We start from the raw sequence: 21,532 nt of genomic DNA, 5'->3' as shown, positions 1-21,532 counted from the left end.
AGTGATTGGTATGTACCAGATTGGCACTAAATGTAATGAATAAATGCAAAATGATTGAAAATTGGGTGAGTATGTGATAGCAAATAATAATACTCAGCTGCTGGATAACATTATTAGTGAATACTTGATTAAATAAAATAGAATATTTTGTGGTCATTATTACAAGAATAGCTGTCATTTACTTTGTATTGCTTTTGGGTCTGTAATAAGCAATTATTTTATATGCATTATTACTTTTAATGCAATAAGATTAGCAGTTAACCACTATTTTGTTGCAAGATACATATTAACATGGTAAAGCTTAGGTATGCTAAGCTAATGGTGTTGTGTCTCAGTGTCTCTTACTTTTATAAGATGATGAGATAGGTTTTAATTTCAGAGACCATGTTCTTCACCACTACAAAAGGCTAGACAAATGATGAAAGACAAAGTTGGGTAATATAGCTTTAAATTATCAATAAAAAAAAAACCCAGAACACACACATGGGTTATAATTATAGCTCCATCAGTATAGAATTATGAAAAAAAAAATCTTAATCTCTAAAATAAAAACTGTTCCAAAAGTAACCTAATGTTTTAATGTAAAATTCCATAATTATAAAAGAGCATATGAGGTATATTTTGAGATCCATAGATTAGAAATTAAGATACATAAAATGTATACTCTTTTAGATTTTGAATTAAAGGTTACACTGGAGGTTACATCATTTTATATTCCAATTTCTTATTTCATTTGATGACCTAAAGGTTATTTTAACAATTTTCTTTGAGTGCAGTAAAAATAAAGGATTGCATGTTCTAGAAAAGTAGGGGGGGGATTACAGAATGTTTCCTAAAAGATGAATAGGGTAGACGATAGTGAGATGGAAATTTGTGTGTTAATCAGAAGGACAGGTGCCTCTTTTTGAGGAAGGGAAGAAAGGAGAATTCAAATGATCAATTTGAGTGTTCGGGGAGTTCCTATCTCATCGGTTTTATTTGCTTTCCTAGATGAGGTAAGTGCATTAGTTTAAAGGAGGGAAAGAGAACAAAGACAGAATATACAGTCTGAAATTACTTGAAATATATATGAGTAGTGAAAAAAGAACCAAATTCCTTGATTATTAAAAAAAAATCTGAGATTAAAATTGGATTTTCTTCATTATCATTTAGATGTATGGGGCAGGTTTAGAGAAGTTACATAGAGACATTTTACACATGAATAGGTATTACTTGATAAGTTACAACATGATAGAAGGGCAAGGAAGTTAAAATAGCTAAAAAGAAATGGTCCATGAATCTTAGTTGTATATAAAGAAAGATACAGTCTATTGATATGATGATAAAAGACTATGGTTAGAATTAGAATACTTATTATAGTAACTTCTAGGATATTTTGTTTCCAATGATCCAGCATGTGACCATAGGATGGGTGAAAAATGTAATAAAGGAAGTTATTTACAGGAGATGATAATTTTCATCAAGAGCATGAAGACTTTCTGATAGATTAAGAGAAATTCTGTAGATAAGATAAGATAAGATGTTAAATAAATGAAGATAATATCCATAAAAGTGGATGATTGCAGATTGGAATGACTGTAGAAAGAATTATATCAAGATGGCACAATCAATAGTGAAATATTCAAGAGCATAGGAAAGAGATAGTTTTGGAATAAAGGGCAGAATAATCTTCTATTTCAACATGAGTTATAACGTAACAGGAAAGAATAAAAAGCCTCTATTTGAGAAGATTGAAAAAGAAGCTTTGTGCTAAGAAATAGTTAGAAAAAAGTTTCAAACAATAAAAGTTAAGACCACAATTTAAGATATTGACATGGGAGTAGAACATTCAGTGTTCACAGCAGCAATGTTAGAGGAGTAAGGGAATGGAGAAGAAACTCCTTTAGGCAAAGGAAATACAGAGGATTGCTACAGAAAAAAATAATAAACTATAAAATCTGGGCTCCAAGAAACTTACATGTTGAGCACCGACCAAGAACAATAGTGGTAAGTAGTACAATTGATTTAGTTCTGATATTTTCTTGCACAACAGGGAGAATGTTCACACCTGATCAAACACAGCAGAAACCTGAAAGGGACAGCCGGTAAGTTATGGTATGGAGCCAGGCTTTACTCTTTCTGAGTTAATATAGTGGAGGATGTCACCAAGAGGCACGACTCTTGCAGGTGTGAGCAGACAGTGGCTCAGGTAGCCGTTATTGAGCTCATTGGGACTGGGGCAATGTTCTGCCAGGTTAAACATATTGGTTCATTGGTTTGGCATTTGTCAAGGGATTGCTCTATTTGAAACAGATGTTACAGTGATTAGAAAATTTGGATTCTATAAAATTCCTAGGGGCCCAGTGTGTGAAATCACTCAAGACCCAAAATCCAGAGTCTGTGGCTCGGCTGGACACAGAAAGAGTTCCACAGTCATCTCTGCCGCCACCACTGTGGGAGGCGGGACCCAGAAACCCACTTGCTGCCCTAGCAGGATCCAGAAACCCACCCGTGCCTCTGGCCAAGTCCTCCAGAGCCAAGTCCCCGCCCACCCGCATGCTCACACAGCCCTGCCCACCCCGCACATACAGACTCCTACAGATCGGTCATTATGGTGTGATGGTGGGACAAATCACAGGCTTTTTATGTAATAGATGTAGAAAATAGTAGTAATAATTGCAGTGTGTCAGGGAGAGTTTCAAAAATGAATAGGGTTATTCTAGGGCTGAAAGAGAATTGGTGTACCACATGCTTCGACTACGAGAGTTGTGCTGCAAATTTGGTTCCAACAGTCAAACCAAAAGTGGAGATATGATCAGTTAAATGATTCAAAGCAAACATTATGAGCAAAATAAAGAAAATATTTTTAAATCAATACATTTCCTGATATCTAAAACCTAGAAAATTTTTAATTAAAAATTGATTTCTCTTTAAAAGAAGCTGATGGGAAAAAGTGAAATTATTCCTACAAGTGGTGGAAATACGTTTTAAGATTTACAAAAATAATTTTCATTTCATGCATCAATTTAGTCATCAGTAAAAAATGGAATTAAAATAGTACTTACTAGTACTTCGTGGGATCATTATGAGAAATAAAGTCTTTTTAACTACCATAGCATTGAGTCTGACACATAAAGATTGCTCATTTTTATTATCATCATGGACAATATTCCTTCCTACTTAACATCCTTCAAAGAATTCATGACTACAAAATATACCATCCCATGATTGTAGATAAATTTTGCATACTAATAGAACATGTTAGTTTATTTATGTAATCTAGAACAGTTAGTGTTTTTAATGGTTATTTGTTTATATCTTCTAGCACTAAATTACAATATTTTAAAAAACGTAAGAGCTTTTTTTTTACATTTTTAGAAATAATCTATTGATACAAATAAATTATATGTATTTAGAGTGTACAACAGGATGATTATATATATAGTGAAATGATTACCAAAATCATGATAAATATATTTACATATATCATCTAAAATGCCTTAATGCTAACACTTATAAGATGATTAACACTTATTAAAACACTATTCAATAAAATTGGTTGAGCTATTGATATAATTGACATACCTCTTTACAGCTTATCACATTTAATCTAATATAAAATTTTGAATATTCAGATAAATTAGTGGCTCATGAATACTTTAGTTCATCTTTCATAACTGTTTTATTAATTATATCAGGTATTTGATAAACTAGTATTTGGAATGTCTGAAGGTTCAAGGTTGTTTTATATGGCAAGACAAAGTTCTATTGATTGGCAAACAAAACTTCCACAATGCAAGAAATTGTAATATAGGTATTTTGTAATGCCTATTAATGGCAGATGTATGCTTTAGTAATCAGTGAGGCACACAGAAAGGTTAAGTACTTTCAGAAATAATTAAGACCCTAACAAAGACCTCCTAATCTTATCAACACAGAACAGAAGTATACCTAAGTGGCAGGTCGTACCTTCCTTAGGAATGGATCCGGAGCATCTGTTCAAATAATGCAATTAATTGGATAGTCATGACCCTACAGCTCTATGCCATACAGAATGAATGTAATCATTTTTAGTTTGAAAGATATTCAATGCAATAACCTAGTGTGGTTTTAAAAATATTAATTAAATCCACACAGTAGTTTCATTTAAGCAACATGGTTATGTAACAACCTCAGGGTGAAGGACATAAATTGGACCTTTCCATCACTGTTGTCTGGGATTGCTGCAGACACATCACAGATTGTTGAAACAATTGGTAAAAAAGATAATTTTGAATAATTAATGGTAATCCTTGATTTCAGGCAAAAATTAGAGAGCAAGAAGAATGGTCTGCTGAGGCCACTCTGTCATAGGATGAGTAATAACACCATGTACTAGTAACTGGAATAAAGACAACTAGCAATTGTTTAAATGGTCTGCTGAGGCCACTCTGTCATAGGATGAGTAATAACACCATGTACTAGTAACTGGAATAAAGACAACTAGCAATTGTTTAAATTTTAATAGTGGGGGTGTTTGAATTTGGAATCTGCAGAATTATAATTACTATGAAATACTTTTTACAACTAAAAAAAGAAGACTTATATGTAAAAATTTAAAGTACATCTTATCTAATAAAAGAGTAATATGTAAATTAACCATCACTCCACTCCACTCATAAGCTATACCCACTAATCAGGAGTGAGTATGAAATTAACCCAACCAAGATGGCTGTGGTCATGGAGCCAGCAGGAGGCTTGGGTTTCTCCAGCAATGGAGGAAGCCAAGCTTTCCACACATCCTGGTGGGCCCAGGCCTACACTCAAGGCTATAAAGTTTTAATTATAGAAGATAAATAAATCCCAGATACTAAGGCCTCCACTTGGGTTGCTAGGAAGTATGGCTGGCCTGCCATCCACCACAGGCGCCTTACTTAGGCCACCCCATTCCCCAATGAAACCCCCACCCTGATCCAGGACACCCTTCAGGGCATATCAGCCAGCCCCCACCCATGCACCAGACCTCTATCCTATCTAATAAGAGTAATATGCAGATTGACCATCACTCCAACACATAAGATGGCTGCCCCCATTTGGACAAAGATCCTGCCCCCATGTGGACACAAGATGGCTACCACAAGATGGCCAGAAAGGGAGGGCAGTTGGGGGCGATCAAGACTGCAGGGGAGGGCAGTTAGGGTTGACCAGGCCTGCAGGGGAGGGCAGTTAGGGGCAATAGTGATGGCAGGGGAATAATTAGGCATCAGTCAGGCTGGCAGAGGAGTAGTTAGGGGGTGATCAGGCTGGCAGGCAGAAGTGGTTAGGGATAATCAGGAAGGTAGGTAGGCCAGCAGTTGGGAGCCAGCAGTCCTGGATTGTGAGAGGGATATCTGACTGCCCGTTTAGGATCGGGCCTAAATGGGCAGTTGGATACCCCTTGAGGGGTCCCAGATGGTAAAGGGTGCAGGCTGAGTTGAGGAACACACACCCACTGTGCAGGAATTTCATGTACCAGGCCTCTAGTTCTTACATATTACTAGTAAAAATTTGTCTGATTTTTAAAGGGGCACCATTTTATATGAGGAGTTGAAGATTGAAATTTTTGAACTAAGAGACAAGGTATATAGCTATTACAGTCACTCAGCATTGAAATGAGTAATCTCACCAGGTGAAAGAATTGGCATAGAGAACAATGGGTGAAATGTATGCAAATGACCAATATTATTTCTCATGTATGCATGAAATATACATTTTTTTTACTTTAAAAGGTAGCTAAAATTAACAATTTAACTATTTTCTCTTCAAATAACTGGATTTTATAGGAGACACATATTCATTCACAATTTCTTCTTTTATCTTTAAAAAAGTTAATCAAGGAAGTTATTTAGATTCATGGACAGAAATTTTAATGGTTATTTTTTTTTCACAGCCATTTAAAGATGGTACATATTGCTGACATAGCTAAGCATGTCTGTATAAAAGTGTTTTCAAGGAGATTTACTTATGAAATGTATTAATCAATTAAAAGATACTTATTATTGATGTCCACATTTTGTAGGTTACTAATGTTCACAAACAGATCAATATTAATTGTTATTTGATGAAACTAAACATGGCAGCAATGCATTCCTAAATTTGATTTTGTGAACATTTACAATATGGTAAGTGAAAAATCTTGAAACAAATCATTTCTGACAAAATAATGAATTGATCAAGGAGGTAATGAACATAATAACTATTAATGATTACATTTACCAAGGGGATCATAAAAAATGACACCCAATAAATGTAGGTAATGTTTTAATTACACATTCTTTCTATTTGGAAAACACATTACTGAGTGAGATAGTTTGGGATTGAAAAGATCATTTTTTGAATTATGACTTATATTTTGTAGATTCATACAGAAACCCAAAGTAAGGGTGGCTTAAACATGATACTAGAGTTCTCTCAGTATCTAAAAATGTAGAGTCCAAGACTCTTCTGAAGGTTGCAGTTCAGAAGGTTGTCCAGGGACTACACTCTTGCTATGGTGTTGCTGTCATTCCTAGCACGTTTTCTTCATCTGGCAGGTCAAGATATTATTATATAACAGCATATCAAGTTATATTTTTATAACAAAAGCATTGTGATACTAAGAATATTGTATCAAATATTAAACCATAAGTGAATAGGTGGCTCACGTTTTCTGACATCGCAAATCAACAAACACCTCATGTGATGCTCATTATTAGAGGAGTTATCATATCCCAAGATACAAAAAAATACAATATTACTACTATATATATATATATATATATATATATATATATATATATATATATATCATAGTGGTATTTTTAGTGTAGGGTAATATCTAAAGGAATATTTTACCCTTAAACTTTTGCTGATGAACAAAATAAAATCACAGATAACAGATTTATTAAATAAAGATAATAAAACTTTGCTATGCATGATGCCATAAATAATTACAATGCAATCATATTTCCCTTTAATGGTTATGTATAATTTTTTGTTATTACATCAGTGTCACTTTTTTAAAGTTAAAAACTATTTTTTCTTGGTTTTAATACTTATTATGGAATGTAATGAACACAGTATTTTATTCTACTAAAATCCTGTTTCTAAATCCTGTTCATTTCATGGGCTTACCATGTAGGTGAAGATAAACTATAATGAGGTCCTTTGATAATTTCTGAAGCTAATCCTCTCTGGAGAGTCACGGAATAAATTGCCTTTACACAGAAATATTGTCGATATTACATTGCTTGTTAACATTATTGATGTTTCATCACCCACAGACATCCCATCATAGGAGAAAACATCAATATTGTAGATCCCTATTAGTCTTTTACTTTACATCAGTCAATATTTTTCAGATGTACACTGGTCATACACTGGTCATTCTGGGAAGAAACATAGATGGAAGCTCACATCAAATTGACATTGTTAAGTACTGACATTCTGAAGTATTTCATCTATCCAAATTATTTTAACTCTAGTAAGAACTGGACAATATTCTGGGTACTGTGAACAGAACAGACCAAAGAATATTCTTTGTTTTCATAGACTGTGCATACTTGAGAAGGGGAACCAGGTAATTAAAAGAAGTTAACAATAAATATTCAGTGAGTCAGATAAAGTGCTAAGAAGAAAAATGATTAAAAATGTGGGAAAAGGGTAAAAGTATTACTTGTGAAAATATTTCTGATTAAAAAAATAGGGAGCAGGCATGCAGATATCTACAGTATCCTATTACCCAACAGAATAATTAGAACTGATCCTTTAATTGCCTGTGATAGGGAAAGCACCAGATCTTTTGGTCATGGTAAAGACCTAGTATTTCATTCTGAATGAGACAGGAAGTTATAATAGATTTTGAGCAAAAGGGGGGCATTATTTTCCTTGTGGCTTTAAAAAAATAGGTGGTCATGAAACAAGAGGAGAAAACATATAATCATCCAGGTGAGAAGTAGCCAAGTCTAGGATGGGGTGGGTTGGGGTAGGGTGGCCATGCTTTAATCAGTAAAATATTAGGAGAGTCAGGATATATTTTGAAGGTAACATTAATAGGATTTTACCTATTATCAATTCAGCATATACTCATTGAGTTGTAACCATATGCCACTATCCTAAGCATTTGGGACACATTAAACAACAAAATATGACAATCACTAATAACACAAAGTATTCTAATGAAGAGGACAAATAACAGATACTATAAATGAGAAAAGGAATGGTGTGTTATAAAGGGATATGTTCTAGGTAGGAAAATAAATCAGGGGAAAATGTGATTTTATTTTTTATTTTGGGGGAGTTGGTTACAGATAAAGTCACACAGATTGGGGAGTTAGTGGAGACTTTACTGAGAGGCTGACTTTTGAATGTGGGTGGGGGAAGAAACGATATATCAATGTGATTAGAGCATAGTGAAAAAAAAATAGAACAAGGGTGTGAAGAGAATAAGAATAAGCCAATCCAGGGATAACCCTGCAGGTCATGATAAGCACTGAAATAGTCAGGGTTCTCCATAGATACAGAATCAATAGAATATTGATTTCTCTTTGAATATAGTTTCTTCATTCTATATAGGGCTTATTCTTTCATTTACTCATCCCATTGTGTTACAGCTAAAATGGTGTTCCTCTTAATGCTTTTATGTCAGCATAGAAGCTTAGTCAATAACAAGCCTGACATGGAGTCCCTGAGACCTTAAAGGAAGAATGCTAATGTACTTGGTAACACCAAGAACAAGAATTTCTTCTCCATCTCTTATGAAGAAGGACATCTTCTTTACCAAGATGTAATTTCCAAGGCACATGCAGAGGAGGATTTACTCCTTCCTGGGGCATCATTCTGCCCTTCAACTCCCTGAAACCCTGTTTCCCCAGGCTCCAGGAACATGTACCGATTTTATCATGAGAAGGTTTTGGAGAGGAGCAGAATAAAGTCAAATCTTATGATACTTACCTCATCCAGATAATGTGATTGCTTACCCTAAAGTTACTCTGTGATTGTTTCAAATCCATTCTGTTAGATTTTTTTTTAGATCCGAAAAAATAGAATTAATGGACAAGACTAAGCAGAGGTATATTAGCCAATTAATTTTTTTTTTCTCTAAGACAAATATCTGGATTATTTTTCTCTCAAAATTTCTGCTCTCCAATGGACCTGGAAATTTCACCACTTCAGGTTTATGACATAGAGACCACAATATTTTACACAGATTTATAGAAATTTTGGTAAATAAACAAAACTCTACCTTTAACCAGTGAGTCATGAGTCAAACATTTTGGTCATGTGTGACAGGATGCATATATTCTCCCAATGCAGCAACCTCACTGCACTAGAACGAATTGTAGAAAGTAAAGTTCTACATATATTGAACAAAAAGTCAGGCTGCGTGTGACACGATTTATGTTCAGCAAGTTATCATCTGGACATTTTCTACCTATAAAAAGTCCAGTAGGAGAAATTAAATTATTGACCCAGAGCACGTATTTTTCAATGGGAGAGTGGATTTACCTTCCTAACCATTAATCAAAGAGAAGTGGGTAGGACTTTAAAAGAAATACATTTCCAAAGCAAACCTGAAGATTGAAGTTCTCCCAACCCTGGTCTCTGATGTTAAAATGAAAATGGCCTTGCCTGTCTGTAGTTTGCCTCAGATTCCAGCTCCAATAAACTACTTTGGCAGGGCCATCATCATAAACAGTGATAGCAGGAAATGTGATTCTTCATCTCTCCAGATTATTTTGCTGCAACAATCCAGCGTCATATGAAGACATGTTTCATCTCATGGATGAGAAATGCATGAGAAACATTTCTCCGTCACTCATATCAAAGCTTATTTTTAAAAACAAGTGAGAGGCATAGAAACAGGGAAAAGGAAGAGGGGGTAGAAAGGAAAAGGCAAAGGGGAAAGAATAAGAAAGAAATAATTTGAAAGGAGAAAGCTAAAGAGTAAGTGAAAAGACAGATAAATGAGATCTCTATAAAGAAGTGTATACATAGCCGAAACCGGTTTGGCTCAGTGGATAGAGAGTCGGCCTGTGGACTGAAAGGTCCCAGGGTTGATTCCAGTCAAGGGCATGTACCTTGGTTGTGGGCACATCCCCAGAAGGGGGTGTGCAAGAGGCAGCTGGTTGGTGTTTCTCTGTCATCGACGTTTCTACCTCTCTATCTCTCTCCCTTCCTCTCTGTGAAAAATCAATAAAATATATTTTAAAAATATATATATATATATATATTGAAAAAAAGAAAAAAGAAGTGCATACATGGAAAGTGAATCATAATTTTGTATGCATAAATCACATTTTTAAATATAAATAAATGATAAAATGATAACGTGTTGAAGATGGGCTAAAAATCTGCAAGTTAAAAAAAAGAACAAATGTGATACAAAAGAAATTGTCATATAAAACCCAAATAATGGAAAAATACAGTGAATATATCAGTAAAGAGGAAAAATTGTTATTACCACTGAAATGAGCAAATTGTACACATTGAATACATATATACAAATGGACTTTAGCATTTTCAACTGTATGTTATAAATATTTGGAAATAAATAAACATTGAAATCTTGTTGGCAGAGAATCTGTTCTTGACACTGTGTTTAAGAATTTAGATGTGTCCATCAAGATCTAAAATCCTATATAATAAGAGGCTGGTATACAAATTGTTCCCTCGACCTTGAGTTTTACCAGGGGGCAGTGCCAGCTGACCAACTACCTGTTGCCTCTGCCCTGGCCAACCCTGTCCTCTATAACCCCCCCTACTCTTATCAGGGGTGGGCTGGCCAACTGCCCACAGCCCCTACCCCAGGCCAACCCTGCCCGATCAGCCCAGGGATGGCCCAGGCAGACCCCACCCATGAACGAATTTGTGCACCGGGTCTCTAGTAATATAATAAACTTGGTCTAGTGAGAAGAATGTAGTAAAGCAATGTAGTGAATACAATGTAGAAAGAGAGATAGGAACAAAGTAATATTTTTAAAAAATATATATTTTATTGATATTTTCCAGAGAGGAGGAAGGGAGAGAGAGAGAGCCAGAAACGTCAATGAGAGAGAAACATTGACCAGCTGCCTCTTGCACACCCCCTACTGGGGATGTGCCCGCAACCAATGTACATGCCCTTGACCGGAATCGAACCCAGAACTTTTCAGTCCTCAGACCGACGCTCTACCTCTGAGCCAAACGGGTTTCGGCCGAAGTAATATTTTTAAATCGTTGTTTTGAAAGAATGTATAAGCTATTTAGAGTAATATATTGCCATTCATTAAGGAGAATTAAAGAAGTAAGATAGCAAGGTAAATAAAACACTTAAATGATTAAATGTCACTGATTATCCTAATCATAATATATCACCATTAAGTTTCATCATAATATGTTATATGTATGAAGCCAAAAATATGCAACTTAATTCCAGCTTCAAAGAAATACCACATCCTTTAGAATTTTCACAACTTCTGAGCTAATGGGGTTGTACAGTGCTGTGGCCTTAACTGGCAGGAGAGAATGAGCAAGTTCTCCACTGGTTTCAGAGAGTGTACAAAGCTATTGGTGTGTTGATTCGTTCCTTTAGGTTAATCCATCCTGTTTTTGTTTTCTAGAGAGAGTGCCCATTGATTTATAAAAACTACAGGGATTCTCTTGTTTCAGGCCTGTTCAAGAATTGCTCACGGTAGCTTTTGCTTTGATTCTAATGGCTATCCCATAACTTTCCCATAAATTACTTTGCTAAAGATAGCCCCATCTGGGTCTGTGTATTGTAAACAAATAATTCAAAAAAGACACAGGCACTGATTATTAGTTATCATTGATCTAAGGACTGCTAAAAGAGTTGTCATACTGGTTCTGAATAAGCAATTTACTTGGGGAAATCAATGCACTGTTTTGCCTCAAGCATAATATCAGATTAAAAAGAAAGCTGGTAGGAAAGTGAACAATCATTTATCCTTTCTAAAATTATGATGATAAACAAACAATCAATTTTCTTGTCAAATGACTATATAGGGCAGTTCTAGAAATCTATTATTTTCATTGACATGAATTATATTGTAGAATACAACAGCAGTAAGCCACAATTACAAATACAATCTGTGAGCTCTTGGGAGGTGAAAATAAATAACGCCTAACATTTGCACCTAATACCTTCTGCTCTCTCCTCAGGCCTTCAATGTTTCCTGATCTATCTGCATTCCCAGCAAACTGCCTTATGATTATTTTTTATTTCATTATGAAAATAAACAGGAGCAGAACGGCATTCCTGTAAGCTCCTATTAGTCCATTGACACACCTACCTATATATTCTGCATTTTCTTCTATTGCTTTGGCATGGCTACCTACATTCTTCCACTCATGTTTTGGTACTCAGATCATCTCATATAATTAAGATCACTGTTATAGCATTTTCCCCCTTTATAATTGCAGCATCAACTTCCCCCTCCCTAGTTCTTTTTCCCCCAGCTGAAATCATGTTATTGTTTCCACCATCTTAAAAACAAAAGCAAAACATTCACTTGACTTCATTTTCCTTTTTAATCACTAATGTACTTATTTACATCCCTTTACTGGAAATAGTTTTCTTTACTTGCTGTTAATAATTGTTTCACTTCAGTTCTCTCCGGAACCAACTCTGTTTAGGCTTTTGACCATACCCCTCCCCTAAAACTGTGTTCTTGTCAATGTCACCAATGACCACTTGTTTGTAATACTTAATGGTCAATTCTCCATTCTGTTAATTTGTAACCTATCAGCGGAAGTTAACACATCATTGGTCTCCATCTATGCTTTTTTCTTCTCTCTCAACAGCAACTCCCTTTAGTTTCTTATTTTTCGTTTCATCTAATTGCTTTGATCTCTTTACATTGTTGGAAGTCTCCAGATCTTAGTTCTTGGATCCTTTACATTTCCATATGGGTTAGAGAACATATGGTTCAAATATATATATATATAAATTTTCTCCTCATGTTTTAGGAAATAAGGTATCTTTTTTCTTTTTTCATTCTCTTTTGTGTTCAATAAATCTGTGGGGGATCTATTTGGGATTACATTTCTAATTTTTACTTATGCATAATATCCTTCCCTTAATCTCATAAATTTTCAACACAGGCATTATATTTTCTTACTCTTAGAAGTAAAGGCATTTTAGATAATAGTTTTCTGTCATTTGCCTTAAATAAAAGTATTTTCTCTCCTAACCTTTTGAAAATGTCTACTAGTTTGTTGATATATCCAACAGGTCAAATGTTTCACCCTTTTATACTTTCTGTTCATATAATTCATCATGATCTGGTTATTTTGGTGCTATAACATATTTTAAAGTCAGATTGTCTCTGCATCAACACTTCTAGGAATGTGTGTGTGTGTGTGTGTGTGTGTGTGTGTGTGCAGAGAAGCAGTGTTTTTACTATAATGAGGTGAATCAGAAAGTTCATTTCCTCCTACCACTTTATTTTAAATGCTGCTATTGATTTATCTACTCAAAGGTTTTGTTTTGCAGGGTTGCTACAGATATCGAACCTCAATTACTACATTTTGAATTTGTTCTCTACCTAGAGCCTGGTGTATTCCCAGCACGATTAGAAAGGATATGCTAGGTAATTTTTCATCATCTATAAGTACTAGATCACAAAAATACGTTAAAAGTCTTTCTAGATTATGAAGCATCATGCTTCATTGATTGCCATTATGTCAGGAAAGTGAGTGAGAGACTCTTGGAAGTTATGTTTCAGGATAAAAAAGCAAATCTGTTGCCTATCACTTGAGTTTCAAAACCATTGGCCTGACTCCGTCTTACTGGTGGGGTATACTGTAGCCCTAAAAGTAAATGTGTTTGGGGTCAAAAGAATGAGAGACAGTGAGGAAGTAATCTGAAAAACATGAAAATAGCATAATAATGTATAAAGCCCAATATTTTAATGGTCTATAAATTCAGCAAGTCACTTAATGTATTGATGTTTATTTTATAGAGTCTTTGAGAAACAAGTTATGTAAGTGTGAATGAATATACCTTATAGACTGGTGGTATGTCAAGGTCACCTTTTTACTGAGTGCCCCATAGAATCAACTGAGACAGTTAACTTCTCTTTGTCTCAAGGTATTTTATGCTCATCACTAGATAAATGATACATGATCATGAAGACAGCTGATGCTGAACAAGTATTTGCCTTCAGAGCAATCCTAGAACCTAAGACATTGTCTTTAAAAAGATCTTAATTTTACTGGCACTTGATGAAAAATTGTGATATTTGGGTCACTAGACTTCTCTGCCACACAGTGAGTCAGTGTAAAAGTGAACTAAAGCATTGTTTTTTGTCAGAAGACAACTTCAAACTCAAGTAATCTTGATTAACTTGCCTAATTCTTGAAGCTAAGGAAAGTCCCTGAAAATGAATTTCTTTTGTTTAGCTTTCCTAATAATAAATTTATCACATAAGAGGATACCTTGCTCTATTCTAAGGGGAATAGTTTTTTCAACATAGGGATATATATATATATATATATATATATATATATATATATATATATATATAATTTTCTCTAAGCTGGTTTCCAAATGTCAATTAAAAGTATATTTTGCTCTTTTGAAAAAAAGCTGTGTTACTATTTAAATTATAATTAATTTATTTTCTCTTCTGACAGTTTCTTTTTTTAGGTTTGCTATATGCATAGTTACCTCTTTTCTTTAGTTTTACATTGTGTGATGTAGAAATTGTACTCATTTAATCCACACACCGATGGAAATCATAAAGTAACCTATGTCAAAATATCCTAGTAAAAGATTTTAAATATGAAAAGGAAAGTTGGCATATCTAAATAGATCTTATTTTAGTAAGAATATATATTTTCCCACATAAAAGTTTTAAGTTCCTACTTACATAAACACCTGTTCTGGCTGTTGTTCCCAGTTTAATGAGTTTGGGGAGGTTTATATCTCTGAACTGAGAATAGTTCTATCATTTTGACATTTAATTTTGCTTCTCTTTTATAAATGTCTTGTAAAAAGAGAATCATTTAGAATCTGCTTTTTATCTACTAACATCTGTCGCAGTTACCCACTGTAACAAAGTGTACATACTCCTTATATCACAGATTAATTCAATTTTTTCAGGACAACTTCTTAATATTAAAAGTTTTCAGGGAAGTATTAATGTAATATGTTATTATAAAAATGACATATTTTCTCCCTCATTACATGCATAATTGGAGATAGAGATAAAATATGTGTTTTGGTAGTAACATACAAGGGTGAGGCAAAAGTAGGTTTACAGTTTTCTGTATGGAAAAAATACAATAATTAATAAGTAAAAATACAAGAGTAAACTGTTTCAAGTATTCACAATTATAAACCTACTTTTGTTCCAACCTATATGATTGATAGACATAAAAATTCTGGATCTACATAGAGAAATGGTTTGGAGACTTGAATCAATTTTAGAGGAGAGTGTTTTGGAAAAAAGAAAGTAGAGTTGGACATAAGTTTGGCAGTAACTAGTTTAATGTTAAGATCAGGTTCATTCTGTAAATTCAGTTAGAGATATTTAAAAATACAAAATCATCAGACTAACTTCTTTCCCAACTAAGGTTCTCAAAAATGTCATAGTCTATAAAATATGTTAAACTTTTATTGAGCTAAATCTCCATTAGGAGCCAAACTTCTTTTATTCAGATGAGACTGATTGAAAATGAGCAAATGAAGAAAGAAAGCTCTCAGGAGAAGGGAATTCATTTGGGGGTAAGTTGAGATACATCTAAATTGTAGGAGTAACTGTGGTTTGAGTTCTGGGCACAGAAGAGGCATCCATGTAGCTGGCAACATCAGCCTTAGCAGCGGTGCCTCTGGTGGTCAGTGAGATAATGGCACTCGTGATGCTTTCTGGGTGATTTTCTCCATCATGTTGTTGAGTTGGGAGGTTGGTTCTCTGGGCCAATAAGCAATTTTTGTGAGCTGCGTTATTTTTCTTTTTTAAATGAAATCTTATTCTGCTTTCTCAGCAGAGTCATTTCCTTTAGTTACAACTAAAGTGATAATAACCTGAATAATATCAGAGAAATAAACAATGAACAAATAGATATGTAATGTATTGTCAGGTTTTATATGTGTTATATAAAAAAAAATAAACCAGAAAAAACAAAGTTATGGGGTCTACAACTTCAAATAGAGTACTCAGGAAAGGTCAGACCTAGAAATATTCATTCATGTTCTGGATACTTCCATTTGAAGGCATTATTTCAAAAGATTTCATTGAAGTTTGGAAATAAGCCTTAAAAAAACTGAGAAAATACCTTCTACATCCAACTAACAGAAGTGGAAAGGCACTGAAGTAGAAATGCACTGCTTATGAGTGAGAAGGTACATATTGTTCAGAATATTTGTCAAATAGAAAATATTGTAAAACAAAAATTATAATGATATTATATACAGTATATTTAGTATAATATCAACATTCTCTTCAGTTAAAAAATCACAACATTCTATGCAATAGATATTGCATTTGAATAATAACAAAACTAAAAAAGAAAAGTAAAAGGTTCAGTACGAAATTTAGTGCAAAATTTGTCATTGTTTATCATAAAAAATACAAATCTGTGACTTGTTTTTTATTAAAATAACTGGAGGCTCAGTGCACAAATCTGGGCACCAGTGGGATCCCTTGGCCTGGCCTGTGGGATCAGGCTGAAACCAGCTCTCTCACATTCCCCAAGGGGTCCCCAATGGAGAGGGGGCACAGGCTGGGATGAGGGACCACACTGGTGCACGATTGGGGCCAGGAGAGATGTGGGAGTTTGGCCAGTGGGAGAAGGACCACAGGAGAGATCCAGGGTGTGTCCATCCTGTCTCACTCAGATCCCATATGCAGGATCCAAGCAGCAAGCTAACCTACCAGTTGGAGCATCTGCCCCTGGTGGTCAGTGCATATCATAGTAAGCAGCTGAGTAGCCTTAACATACATTAGCATGTTATACTTTGATTGGTTGAAAGACAACTAGCCAATTGGACACTTAGCATATAAGGCTTTTATTATATAGGATAATTAGTATTTGCTAATATTTTTGAAACATTTTATTTTGGACCTGATTATTGGAATAAGAACTACAATATAAACTGTTTTTATTATGATTTAAATATATTTTGAGAAATATTAAAATAATTTCAGATTTTTTACTTAGAAATTAGAAATGTTTTCTTCCTCTTTAACATATATATCCATGAAAGTGAGCAGTGATTAGATACTCTATGGCTTGATACAAAGAAAGATGAAGACATTTACTATTATTGTGTTCTATGTAAATTCACAATAAGAATAAAACCATTTCCATGAACATGGCATATATTATATTAATGGACAGGCAGAATTAGCATAATTAAAATGTCCATACTACCCAAAGCAATCTATAGATTCAATTCAATTTTTATCAGGTTATCAGTGGTGTATTTTACAGAATTAGAATGAATATTCCAAAATTTATATGGAACCACAAAAGATCCTGATAGCCTTCAAAATATTAAGAAGAATAAAGTTGAAGGTATTACACTACTTGATATCAAACTATACTACAAGGCCACAGTAATCAAAACAGCATGGAACTGGCATAAAAAAAGACACAGAGATCAATGGAACAGAACAGAATGCCCAGATATAAGTCCACACCTTTATGATCAATTAATATTTGACAAAGTAGGCAAAAACACACCATGGGGTGAAGATGGTCTATTCAATAAATGGTTCTGGGAAAATTTGACAGATGTGTTTAAAAAATGAATCTAGACCACTTTTTTATACCATATACAAGAGTAAACTCAAAATAGTTAAATACCTAAATATTAGACTTGAAACAATAAAAATCCTGGAAGAAAACATAGGCACTGAAATCTCAGACATTTTTTGTAGCAAATTTTTTTTTTCCTGATATATATCCTCAGGCAAGTGAAACAAAAGAAAAAAATAAACAAATGGGACTACATCAAACTAAAATGTTTTTGTTTTTTACAGCAAAGAAAACCATAAACAAAATAAAGACAATGCACTAAGTGGGAAAACATATTTGTCGATACATCTAATAAGAACTTAATATACAGAATTCATAAAGAACTTATAAATATCAACACCAAATAAATAATCCAATTTAGAAAATGAGCAAAGAACCTGAGTAGATATTTCTGCAAAAAAGAACATACAGATGGCCAATAGACATGAACAAATGCTCAAGGTCACTTTCATCAGAGAGATGCAGATTAAAAGAACAATAAGATACTACCTCATTCCTGTCAGAATGGTTATTAGAAATAAATAAACAAACAACAAGTGTTGGTGAGGATGGTGGAAAAATGGGAATCCTGATACATTGTTGGTGGGGAATCCAGATTGATTCAGCCACTGTGGAAAACAGTATGGACTTTCCTCAAAAAAATTAAAAATGGAGCTGCCTTATGATGAAGCAATTTCACTTCTGGGAATACATTAAAAAAACACACACACATACAAAAACACAAATCCAAAAGAATATATTCATTCCTATGTTCATTGCATCATTATTTACAATAGCCATGATCTGAAACAGCTTAAATGGCCATCAGTAGTTGAGTGGATAAAACAGCTGTTGTATATTTACACAATGGCATACTACTTGGCCATAAAAAATAAGAAAATCTTACCTTTTGCTACAGCATGAATAGACCTGGAGAGCATTATGCTCAGTGCAATGAGTCAGTAAGAGAAAAACAAGTATCATATGACTTCATTTATATGTGGAATCTAATAAACAAAATGAACTAACAAAATAGAAACAGACTCATAAATACAGAAAACAGTCTGACAGCTGTCAGAAGGGAGGGAAGTTGGGGGTCTAGGTGAAAAGTTGAAGGGATTAAGCTAAGAAAGCAAACTCATAGGCACAGATAACAGTATGGGGGTTGTCAAAGAGAAAGGGAGGTGTGGGAGGTCAAAGTGGATAAAGAGGGGGTAAATGGTGATAGGAGACTTGACTCCAGGTGATAAGATCAAATTTCAACATGCAGATGATGGGTTATATAATTGTACACTTGAAAACCATATAATGTTATTAGCCAATGTCATCCTATAAATTCAATTAAAGTTAAGAAAAAATAATAAAATCATCTTTATACTGTATATAAAGAGCCAGAGTCGTAACATCCAAAATGACCAAAGGCTTGGCCAAAGGCCAGGCTGCATGTGCAGCAGGTGAGTGGGCTGAACTGCTGACCTGAGAGAGAGAGAGAGAGAGAAAGGTAGGGCTGATCAGCAATGGCAACAGCTGCTTACAAGGTCCAGAGAGAGCAGAGAGAGAAGCAGGGTGATCCAGAAAAATTATCACCTGATTTTTATGTCAGCATAGATGCTTAGTCAATTTATTCCAACCTGATCACCCTGCTTCTCTCTCTGGGCCTCACCAGCAGCCAAGCCTTTCTTGCTCTCCCAGAGGTCAAAAGTATTGCCCACTTTCTAGCAGCCTGCAGTGGCTGCTAATCAGCCCCACCTCTATGAACAGGCCTGGAGATAGGCCCGAGATGCTAACTGGCATATAAACCTACCAATCCGAGCCAAATATAGGTGAACTGCAAGAAGCCAATGGCTGCCTAGGAGGCAGGGCTTTTGACTCTTACTGGCATAGAAACCGACTAATCAGAACCTACTCTGGGTGAACTGTGAAGGCAGAACCTGAGGTGGAGACTGAGGAGGGGTTTTAAGGGCAACAGCTGTTTGGTGTAAGGTGTAATTAAAGTGGTTCAATTTTTTTAATGACCAGTTTGGTAGTATAATGCATATGGCTGGCTAACAGTCCAGATATAGGGATTATGTGTTTTTGCCAAGAGCATCTCCTCCTGCTAAAAATGTCTCCCACCTCCCATTTAAGCCTCCTATCTTATATAATCTATTTATACTAATAAAAGGGTAATATGATAATTAGACAGGGTCGACTGGTCATCTTCTAGTTGTCCAACTTCCTCCCAAACAAAGCCATGGTAGTGGGGGCCAATGCAAAGAGGGCAGTTGGGAGTGATCAGTCTGGCTGGGGAGGTCAGTTGGGGGTGATATCAGGTCAGCAGGGGAGGGAAGTTAGGGGTGATCAGGGAGGCAGGAGGGCAAGGTAGGGGCAATCAGGCAGAGGGGGTGAGGGTGATTAGGCAGGCAGGCAGGCGAGTCGTTACGAATGGTGTCCACTGCCTCTTGTGGGATCGGGCCTAAGCTGGCAGTTGGACATCCCCTGAGGTGTCCTAGATTGGAGAAGGGCATGCTGGGCTGAGGAACCCCCCTCCATGCACAACTTTAATGCTCCGGGCCTCTAGTGTGTGTGTGTGTGTGTGTGTGTATATATATATATAATTCCATTTTTCACATTTTCATCTCCTTTTTTTTCTTTTTCCTATGTTATATACACATGGTCAATAATAATATACATGATTGAGCTACATAAATCAAAAGCCAGTGATTTTTTTTTTCTTCTTCATATATAGCTAATGTCAGGCAATACCAAATCCACCCAACTATAAGTAGGTGAATGATCTCCAGCATTTAAAGAAAAAGAGAATGGAACATCAAACAGAAGATTTGCCTATTATCATTCATATGGCATTCAGTTAAAAAATATACTCAGTTCTGCATATTACTTCAATATGCACTGACCAGTATTTCTCCCAGAGAAGAAAATTATAATGCTTATTCAGTTCTTGGCACACCCAGTTTCCTAAAACTGATCTAAAGAAAAGAAATGTAGTGGCAGTGCATTTATTTGACAAGCTAATTGAAATTGCACAATAAGTCAGTCTGATTTCCAAAGACAGAAAGGTTAATGGAGTGTGTTTCTCTAAATTTGTACAATCGCTGAGTTTTCTTTACTAAAATAGCTGTGATTTTCTATATTAGTGGTTACATTATTCAAGCAGCAAAGATATACTTGAAAATCGTACGCATTATAAAAATACTCATTTTAGACTACACAATTCACAAACTTTCTCTGAACACATAATGTCATGTCCTTGTCAAATAAAAGCAAATATAAAGTTATTTTCCCTGTTTAAAATGTTGTGATTTCAACTTCAGTGTATTTAGTGGGATAATACAACCCAGAGAGCATTTCAGACAAGTGGTATTTAGTCTATTACCTTGCTGACACAAGCTCAAAACATGATGCGTACTTTTATACAATTAAGCTTTAGTTTAAAATAAATGTAAAGTGTATGTCAATGATAACTTTTCCATGTGAGGATAACATTTAGAAATCAGGTGGATAGTTTGAAGATGCTGGCACAGCTAAATGCCTGTATTCGCCACCTCCCACAGCCACATCAAAATTACAGCTAAAATACAGAACAGCCATCATTCAGAACCACCTGAAAGCTGGCTGAATGGAAGTCCTACAACTAGGTAAATGAAGAAGAAAGCACACTGAAACTGATAGGAGGGGTGGAAGCACATAATGGGCTGTACCCACACCCACAGATGCAGTTTTTATTTTTAATCAGGAGGGAGATATGCCTGTGATGAGCAAGGGGGTCCCAGCCCCACACCAGCCCCCCAGCCCAGGGTCTCAGAACTGGGAA

This window comes from Pipistrellus hanaki (assembly GCF_964339955.1).
Source record: "Pipistrellus hanaki genome assembly, chromosome: 2".
Classification (NCBI taxonomy): Eukaryota; Metazoa; Chordata; class Mammalia; order Chiroptera; family Vespertilionidae; genus Pipistrellus; species Pipistrellus hanaki.
The sequence above is the reverse complement of the archived record's forward strand: the minus strand, read 5'-3'. Positions refer to the sequence as shown.